Genomic DNA, 10,200 nt, shown 5'->3' on the forward strand with positions numbered 1-10,200 from the left:
GGGAATGAGAAGTTGAGCCTATCATCTAATGTCGAGAACAATAAATCAACCGTCATTGATTCAGGCAGCAAACGGTCCAGTAACCGTGGTTGGTATGCAGATGCCAAGCTTGTATGTCCCAAATTTCCAGCAGCTGGGACAAGAATTCAGGTTGCACCGAGATTTAAACTCGGATCGCTGGATTCAAAGTCCAGAGTGCTCACCATTACACCATGGAACCTTTGCTGATAAATTCATTTGAATCTTTTCTTAAAATCAACAACATTACCGTCTCCACCATTATACTTTGTCTCGGCCAGGTCTCATCCTTAACTTCAGCTTGCCCACTTGCCCCTCTGCTAAGCCTCGGTTCTGAGTAAATCACACAGCTGCCTTGATGGCTATCGGTTCACAAATCTCTGTTTTTTTTCATACTGCTCATAACAGCTTGTATTGCAGTCCTGCCAGGTAAAATGTGAATAATCTTTGCAAGGCACTGCTGCACGATAGATAAGCAATTGTCAACTTTTTTCGAGAATACGAAGTGCAATGTCTACGTTTCAAGAAGCACTGCTTTCAATTTCAACAAATATGCCAGCCGAATGCAGCTTGCAAAGAAAATGTTGAGCAATTTCTGTGCAGTGAAACGAAGCACTTGACAATACACATCTTTCTCCCCCCCCTTATTTGGAACTGGGAATGAGAGGTTGAGCCTATCATCTGATGTCGAGAACAATAAGTCAACCATCATCGATCCAGGCAGCAAACGGTCCCGTAACCGTGGTTGGTATGCAGATGCCAAGCTTGTACGTCCCAAATTTGCAGCAGCTGGGACAACAAGAATTCAGGTTCCACCAAGATTTGAACTTGGATCGCTGGACTCAAAGTCCAGAGTGGTCACCATTACACCATGCAACCTACACTGAAGAATTCATTAGAATCTTTTCTTAAAATCAACAACATTACCATCGCCACCATTATACTTTGTCTCGGTCTGGTCTCATCCTTAACTTCAGCTTGCCCACTTGCCCCTCTGCTAAGCCTCGGTTCTGAGTAAATCACACAGCTGCCTTGATGGCTATCGGTTCACAAATCTCTGCTTCTTTTTCACACTGCTCATGGCAGATTGCATTGCAGTCCTGCCAGGTAAAATGTGAATAATCTTTGCAAGGCACTGCTGCACGAAAGATAAGCAATTGTTAACTTTTTTCGAGAATACGAAGTGCAATGTCTACGTTTCAAGAAGCACTGCTTTCAATTTCAACAAGTATGCCAGCCGAATGCAGCTTGCAAAGAAAATGTTGAGCAATCTGCTGTGCAGTCAAACGAAGCTCCTGATTCTTATGTAACTTATGTAACAGGTTACGGAGTTGGGGATAATTGGTGTAGGGCTTCCAGACATCATTGGGTCCCCATTTTAAAGTCCCCACATTGTGGTTTACAACCAAGCTTAGAGTAATATGCCAGGTAGCTACAGTGGGTTGAACCAGAGAACGGTGGACAATGAGAAGCTGGGGCAGGTAAATCTGGATGGCTGCAGTGGCACCAACTGGTGACATAGAGAGTTGCCTTCATCATTATTATTATTGACAGAGCAATTTACTTCAGAAAAGTTGGCACAGAAGTGTGACAAAATAGGGACAGGAGGTTTTGTAATAAGGAACTGGCGCAGATGAAATGTTTTTATTACATTTTATTGAACCGATACATATATGGAATGAGTGATACAGTAATTTGATACATTTGAACATATATAAAGTGCACGTGGGGATATTGAGAGTATTTGGATATAATCATTCTTGCATATTATGGACATTGTGCCCGGGTACGAGAACTAAATCAAGCAGGTTATCGTTCCTCAACATGTAAAGGAAATCAAATGTAATTAGTCCTGCCTCTCGTCAGAAGTCAATTCAAAGTGGATTTGTGTCATATATATGTGTGTATATATAAATCAATTTAATATTTACTTAATAGTTGTTTCAAGACCAGCAAAACACAGAACACTGGGCATAACGGCATGAGATCATGGGGCAACCGTAACTTACAGGATATAATAGTTAATCCATCCTAGGATCACAGCCATCTAACAACTCTGCCCAGAACTGAATACAATACTCCAACTGAGGCCTAAACAGGGCTTTGTATAGCTGCAGCATAACTTCTGCCCCGTTGTATGCTAGCTTTCTAGATATTAAGGCCAGCATTCCATTTGCCTTTTTGATTATTTTCCATACCTGTTCATGAGATTTTATTGATCTATGTACATGGAACCTCGAGTCTCTTTGGACAGCAAAGGGGTGCAAAAACACTGTAGAAAGGGAATGCAAGAATAAACCTGTGAAAAGTTTTTACTGGTATAGTATGATAAAGAGGGAGGCGAAGGAGAATGTGGGCCCCTTAAAGACAGAGTCCTTTCTACAAAACTTCCTATCACTTTTTTGTCACACTTCTGTGCCAACTTTTCTGCAATAAATTGCTCTGTCCATAAGAATAATGGCAACTCTCTATGTCACCACTTGGTGCCGCTGCAGCAGCACAGATTTACCAGCCCAGCTTCTCAGTGTGCACTCGTCTCTGGTTCAACCCACTGTAGCTGCCTTGCATATTACTCTAAGCTTTGTTGCAAACCACAATGTGGGGACTTTAAAATGGAGAACCAATGAAGTCTGGAAGCCCTACTCCAATTAACCCCAACTCCCTAACCCTGTCATGTAAGAAACATAAGAATCAGGAGCAGGATTAGGCCTTTCAGCCCCTCAAGCCTGCTCCGCCATTCAATTAGATCATGGCTGATCTTCGGCCTCAACTACACTTTCCCACCCGATCCCCATATTTCCTGATTCCCTCAGGGCCCAAAAGCACTGACAATTGCAGGGATGAGAGACTTACTCCTCACTTTTATATTCCAAACCCCTTGCAATAAAGGCCAAAATGCATCCACCTTCCTAATTTTTTGGTGTACCTTCATATTGTAGGCAGGCATTCTTTACCTGCTTTATGGCAATTTACCTTCCTTTACCTGGTTTACGGTACTTTACCTGGTCAGACAGCCTTTTTGCCACTGCACTTTGACCAGCTCCAAACAGCGGTCTCGAATCGCTATAGCCCTCCTTCGAGTTCTGACGGGAGGAACTTATAATTAATGATATATTAAAACGGACAAATGGTCTGGATGCAAGAAAGTCAAACTTTATTAAAACTAAGAAACTACACCACACGATCTTGTAATCACGCTAAAATTGCTTAAAGAGGGGAGGAAAAAAACGGACACAACGAGGGAAATCGACTAAAATACAATTCTAATGAAATCTCCACTTTACTCCAACCCCTAAGCCTATCCTAAGTTGCCTTGTGGAAGACCAGAAAAATATATGCTCACCACTGCAGTGCCAGCTGCGTGTCCCACGAGATCTTCACTGTCCTGAAGTAAAGAAACACCCCAGTGTTTTAAAAGCAAACTGCTGGTGTTACTTCTTCAGACAGACTGCCACACTGTAGAGAGCACATGGAGGCAAGCCAGAGAGAGAGAGATGCCTCTGAGAAGCTATCTCTTACACCCCGTTTTGGGGCCGAAATGTTCCCGCCCAGATCCGGAAGTTTCTGGGCTAAAGCAAAAGGGATCCAACTGTCCCCATTGTCCAGAAATGGGTGCTTCAAACCCATTCATTTTAAACTGTTCCCTTCCTCAGTTTAAGTGTTTCTTTTCAAATATCTGTGCTGAGCCTTCGAACCATCTCCATTCACCCTGATGGGTTTTGAATGGAGTTGTATTACTATGTAAACAGAAACCCATTATCTTGTGGTCACTGCAACCGCAGTCAATTGGTTTAATCCCTTGTGCAAATAGCCTTTTGCAGTTTCTGTAAACAAACATCGATTGTCTCTGCAGGGAGGGAACCTCCCCTTCTGATTGACAGAATTTGACTGCCGTTGCTTCACAGACACAGAAAGCTGCTTCCAGGCCCCTTGTCCTTGGCCACGCAGTCTGACGGCCATTTTATCCCATGACAATTTACCAAACTCAAGAGTACCTTTTTTTAATAAAAATGTGCTGTCTTAAGGTGTGCGATTTTTTTACAAAGTTCTTTGATTCCGGTGTTGTCCAAGTGCTGCCTAGCTTAACGCAGATTTCTTGCGGTTCTGGGTATGTTATAAAAAAAATCCAACCCAGAGACAATTTAAATCACGCAAACTCTTCGTCCACGATGTGGGTTAATATTTCCCGATCTTCGGGGGCTGAGGGGATTTTGCAAACCCCTACATTCGCACCTTGGATACTTCCAACTTGCTTGTCGTATCCTCTTGAAGAAGTGAGCAAAGATTTCTGACACCCGACAAACAACCATCCCCTGTATTTACCTATAGCTACCTATCACTGATTCCCCGACCTGTCTATTCCCCTCAAATCCGAGAAAACCGTGGTACGGTAGGCATCTACAGATACATCAATTACAAAATGTTACAATAAGGGTCTCATACCCCTGCACCACTTGTTACATTATAACATATTACAAAATGTTGCAATCTTGGTTATACAATGTAATCAGAATGATTTCAAGCACGTAGAGTGTCCTACGCCTCTGCAGCACTTGGAACTGTAAAACAAAATACAAAAATCTCCATTAAACATTTGAAACAAAATGCTGAAATAAACCCCGACCATCACGTGCCAATGAAGGGCCACGAAATTCGAGTGAGTATTGCTTCTCCCACCCAGGCAGTAAATGTTCCTTCCACCCCCCCTTTTAATGGTCTTAAACTTTTAAAACATACAGAATGGATTTTACAGAACAGTCTGCTCCGCCAGCCCCAAGCCATTCCCTTCTCCCTTTGTGGAGGCGGGGTACCCCTCATGTTTCACAGACCGAGACCGGGGAGTATGGGATCGCAACTCCCAGTCCCTCCCCCTCCCATCTTCCCTTGACTGGCTGCAGAAAATGATGGGTGCCTGTGTGGCGTCTCTCACTGGCCCCACACTCAAACTTGGATCCCAGATCCGGCCACTCACTCATCCTTCCCAGCCACAGTTACACTCCAACTTTGCCTGTGGGCCCCGGGTGAGTTCCTCCCTTCCCCGAATGCACCCATGCGACTCTTGAGTCTCCCCCTCCCCTTTACAATCTTTCCCGGGCCATCACCACCCAGTCCCCGGGGAACGCGTCCCTATCTGACAAGGCGCCTGTGCTTCCCCACCATGACTCCTCAATAGCGAGGTCTCCAGCAAGTGAAATTCGGTCAGGATAGTGCTGGGTTGCGGCTGTGCCCCACCTAGCTGGGGCCATCACTACCACGTAGGATGAATCACACACAGAATCTACAGTGCAGATAGAGGCCATTTCAGCCCATCGAGCCTGCACCGACACATATCCCACCCTATCCCCATAACCCCACGTATTTAATCCCCTAACACTAAGGGTCAATTTATCATAGCCAGATCAACCTAACCTGCACACCTTTGGACTGTGGGAGGAAACCGGAGCACCCAAAGGAAACCCATGCAGACACAGGGAGAATGTGCAAACTCCACACAGACAGTCGCCCGAGACCAGATTTGAACCCGGGTCCCTAGCGCTGTGAGGCAACAGTGCTAACCACTATGCCACCGTGCCCCCCTTGAGTAGGGAGGTTCCTCCGAACTCTGTCCGGTTTCTCCCGAAGGTCACTGTGGTGTCTCCTTCTGGATTTGTCCAATGGCGAGGTGATCACCAGCATTCTGTATGACCATATCTTCATTCGATGCCCAGCTCGGGCTGGGCGAACAGGTCTGCTCCTTTGTCCACTCTCCTGCAAAAGAACTTAAAAGGACATGCAGCCAAGTCTCTCACTGACCTGCTGCCTTAGGTGGAGACATGGTCGGGTCCCTTGACCTCGGACCAAAATACAAATATTTGGCACACTTACAAGCTTAAACTTTAAACTACTAGTTACATTCTAAACTTAAAATTTAAACACCTTAAAAGCAAGCTATAAACACTGGTAACTTAACACAAAGCTATAATACAAATGCTGCCCGTCTCCGGACGGCCAGGCTAATCTCTGGTGTCACGGTCGCAGATTACTGCTGCCTGCAGTGAAGCTGGACTGCGTCCTGCTTCTGGTCCCTAGCAGCTTATGGCTGCTAGTTGGGGACCTCTGTGATCTGTTTCCTCCCGGCTCGGTAGATTGCTCTTTGTGACAGGTACCCTGGTGACCATCTTATATTAGGCTTGTGGACCCGCTGAGACTTTCTGAGGGTCGTCTCTGCGGGGAAGCTTTGGCTGACAGACCCTGAGCCTGGGTCACAGCCCTAGCTGGCTAGGAACTTTCTCCCCCTGATGCAAACAGACCGCACTGTTTAATATACCTGGCAGCCTGCCAGTAATCTGGGTTTGTCTCCTTTTCCCTACCCACTCCTGTACTGGGGGCAGGCATCCCCTCACCACCCGCTGCTGGTGACTGAAAATCTTCCTCTCCAGGTCCAAAACCTGGTACCGGCTCCTTCCATATGTCCCCCACAAGAGGAATTTCAATCCTTTCCTCCCCAGAGTCCCACACCATAGGGGGAACCACTCTAGAAGCGGGCTGGGAAGTTTGTCCCTTGAAACAGGCAACTGCGCCTGCACGAACCTCCTCCCCTGAGTCCCCCGGCAGAGGCTGTGAAATCTCTGTATTCAAACAGGCGACAGCGCCTGCGTGGGAAAACTGAAGAGGAGCCGCTGGGGTCACAGGCTGGGGAACTGCACCTGTGCGAACCTGGTGTTGGGAAACCTCTCCCCGTGTACCTCCTGTTCAAAAGACTGGGGAATTCCTGCCTCCAGACCAGCGACTACACATGTGCGGGCAGTCTCTTCTGGGAATGAACTCGCAGCACCCTGCAGATGTTTACTCTCAGGCGGCTGTTTCTCTGTTTCTGAACTAGATAACTGGTTCAAATTTAAACTTTGGCCAAAACTTAGGTCCCACTGGGGCGGGGAAGTGTCCCTGTTGGTGGGCCGGACAACTTTTCCCTTGGAACAAGCCACAGTGCCTGTCTTTACAGCCTGTGAACTTGAACTTGTTACAATTTACATTGGTTGGCGTGGAACTACTTTGTGCACCGGGGTAGTTTTACTGCATTGACCATGGGGCTGTCCCTATCAACTATAATAGTATAGTCCCATGTAGAGTGGCTCCAAACTTCCCACCTGGGCATTGTATCTTACCATCACTAGGTCTCCTATCTCCCACTGGTGGCTCCTGCTAGGCTCCAGCAGCAGCCAGTTATTCCAATGCTGCTTCCTCATGCTGTCTGCTGCCTGCAGAAAAAATTCCCTTTTCCCATCTATCGCTCCTAGGGCTGCTGCGGTCTGCAGGTCTCCCATTAACTTAACAAATGCTGCCTGGCATCCCTCAACCCATGACCACTCCACTCCCTTGTGTAGGAGACGGAGCAGAGGGGCCGTTGTGGCTGCATAGTCCTCTATAAATTCCCTGCAGTACCCCGTCAATCCCAGGAACGACCTCAGCCCTCTTACTGATTTGGGAATCGGTAACTCCTGGACCGCTTCCCTCCTTGCCTTATCTATCGACCTCTCTCCTGTGCGGACAGTCAGACCCAGGAATTAAACTTCTTGCTGACCCATCTGCGCCTTCTTCGGGTTGACTTTAAACCACTTTCTCTGCAGCAGCTCAGCCAGCAGTGGGCCATGCTCCCCGACCGAGTCGGTAAATAAGAGCAGATCATCCACATACTGCAGTAATTGAGTGGTTTGACTGAACTCCTTTAAACTATCCTTCATGCATTGGTGGAAGATGCCGGGGCTGTTGTAGAAACCCTGTGGCAGACAGGTCCAGGTATACTGCTGTCCCTTAAAGGTGAAGGCAAACTTATATTGGTCCTCCCATTTTAAAGGGATGGACCAGAACCCATTCGAAATTTCCAGCACCGTGAATGTGTTCGCGGATTCTGGAATACTGCTAATAATATTAGTCACTGCTTCTACTGTGGGGGCACACGCGGGGATATTGCTGTTAAGCACCCGATAGTCCACCGTGGCTCTCCATGAATTGTCCGGTTTCCTAACCGGCCAAAGTGGAGAATTAACATGAGTGGCTATGGGCCTCAACACTCCCTGTTTAACTAAGGAGGTGATGGCTGCCTCCATGTCGGGTTCTGCCTCCTTGGGGAAATTGTACTGCTTCTGTGGTCGGGTCATGGGTTCCCCATTTATTTTAAACTCAAACCCTGTGATCCTTCCGCAGGCGTGTTTATGGGTGGCAAAGGCTGTGAGGTTTGCCTGCACGACTGCCTGCAGTGCCTCCGGGACACCATTTACCATGAGCCTGAGGTCGTAACCTTCTTTGGGCTTCACAGTACACAAGGTCCCCTTACCCTCCTTGGCCGGGATGACCACTACACCTTCTTCCCTATCTGTGCTAGCCCCCCAAAGGCAATGGTTGCGGAGATCCACGAGGATCCCGTGGCCCACCAGGAAGTCGGCTCCTTGGATCCCGTTTCCTTCCTCCTTATTCCACTTTGCCAGGATGCACGTCCACTTAGTTAGGAGCGTGCCCAGATGGACGGAGAGGGATCTGGAGTATACCCCCGCCTGCTACTGACTGGTGAATTCCGATAGTATGTTTGGAACCCCATCAAACAGAGGTGTGGTGGTGGGATTATCCGTATGGATCACGATGCATGATGCCCCCGTATCCAATAGATAAGTCCCTGTAACCTTCTCTGTCTCCATCTGTACGAGCGGTCTCTTCCATTCATCTTACCGGAGATTACACAGACGGACAGGCTGCGCATGCTCCAGTCATTGTGGGGAGGCAAAGGTGGGCAAGGGGTTTGCAGCACCACTGATGGCTGCTACCTTTCCCTGATTGGCCCTGAGGAACGGTTTTATCGACTCCATGATGGACTCGACTGTATCGGGAGGAGTTTCTGTCTCTGCCTTCTGAGTTGGGGCTGCGGGGGTGCTGGCTTTATCGTCTCTCCAGGCTTTTTACAATCCCTGCGCCAGTGGCCATCCTCCCCGCTCCTGTAACAAGTGACCTTGTTCTTGGAGGGTCGGCTCCCCTCCTGGCGACGCTATTTCTTGAATTGAGTCCCAGGTTTAACTCGTGGACCTTACCATTTTGCTGGGGCTCCCACTATTCCTACTGTTCCTATATGCTACTGTGAGCTGCCGGATTACAGTCTCTTCGGTTGCTAGGGGGTCTCGGTGGTCAAACCAAGTATCAGCCTTTGCTTTTATCTGGGGCAGACAATTGGACACCAGGCAACAAAGCCATTGGGTCCGCTGCTGCGGGTTCAGGCGTGCCCTATTTTGTCCCCCTGTACATGCACTGTTGTAGACTGGCTACCGCCTGTCTGCAAATGTCTGTGGGGTCTCCCCTTCCTTCTGCGGTGTTTTTCCTATGCGATCGAATGGACTGCCGTCGTTCGCACCCATGGCTTCCAGTATTTCCTCCTTTAGGTCCTCAAAACCCTTCTGCCCTCTCTTAGCCTCATCTGAAAGGGTCTGATAGAGCTTAGTATCTACAGAGAAAAGGAACATTTTGGCTTTCTCTTCATCATCACAGCCATTAACACAGGCTGCCTGTTCTATCCCTTGCAAGTGCACTGAGGGGTCTCTCTTTTTGGAGAGCAGGGGAATATGTTTCACCAGGCCTCTGAGCTGTGGGGTATCATAGGGCACCAGATAGATATGCTGAGCAGTCCCTGGGTCTTTATCGTTCACGGGCGGCCCGTACCTCCGTTGTGGGAGGGGGTACACTGGTTCTGATCCCCGCCTGCCTAGCGGGACCTGCTGGCGTTCTGCTACCACCCCATTGTCCACCCCTTCTTGCTGCCAGAGCTCCTCAAAACTCGGTGCCGTGGGCTGCTGTCTTGGGATCTCTAATTCCCTAGCAAGCTCTGTTCTGGGTGCTGCCTGTGGGGCGGTTTTATTTGGGCTGCTGGTACTGTCCGATGGACTTCCCTTCGGACTTATGAGGCATTCCATCCCTTCAGTCCTTAATAACTCCATACCCAAACTCTCAATCATTCTGTTACATGGGGTATGATCTGCTCCACTAAACCTTTGGTCGCAGGCCAGCTTATAAGCTGCCTTTACCTCCTTAACCTTTTCCTCCTGCTCTGTTACTTCTGAGGTGAGGTGGGTATTCTCTTCCCGCAGTCTCATCTCGTTCCTCCTTGCTTCTGTAATTTGGCACTTTAGGAACTCTATCTTGTGCCTCACGTGGCTTTTGCCA

At 48.1% G+C, this 10,200-nt stretch overlaps 1 non-coding gene across 1 annotated transcript; it reads right to left on the bottom strand.

The window, feature by feature from the left end:
* Window positions 1-148: 148 nt before the first annotated feature.
* trnaq-uug (transfer RNA glutamine (anticodon UUG)) lies at window positions 149-220 on the bottom strand. Its single transcript has one exon. It is a non-coding gene; the product is annotated as a tRNA-Gln (tRNA).
* Between the last annotated feature and the right edge of the window lie 9,980 nt (window positions 221-10,200).

Source organism: Somniosus microcephalus, unplaced genomic scaffold, assembly GCF_052327205.1.
Source record: "Somniosus microcephalus isolate GS21.2 unplaced genomic scaffold, FLI_Smic_1.0 unresolved_chr4, whole genome shotgun sequence".
NCBI classification, from domain to species: Eukaryota; Metazoa; Chordata; class Chondrichthyes; order Squaliformes; family Somniosidae; genus Somniosus; species Somniosus microcephalus.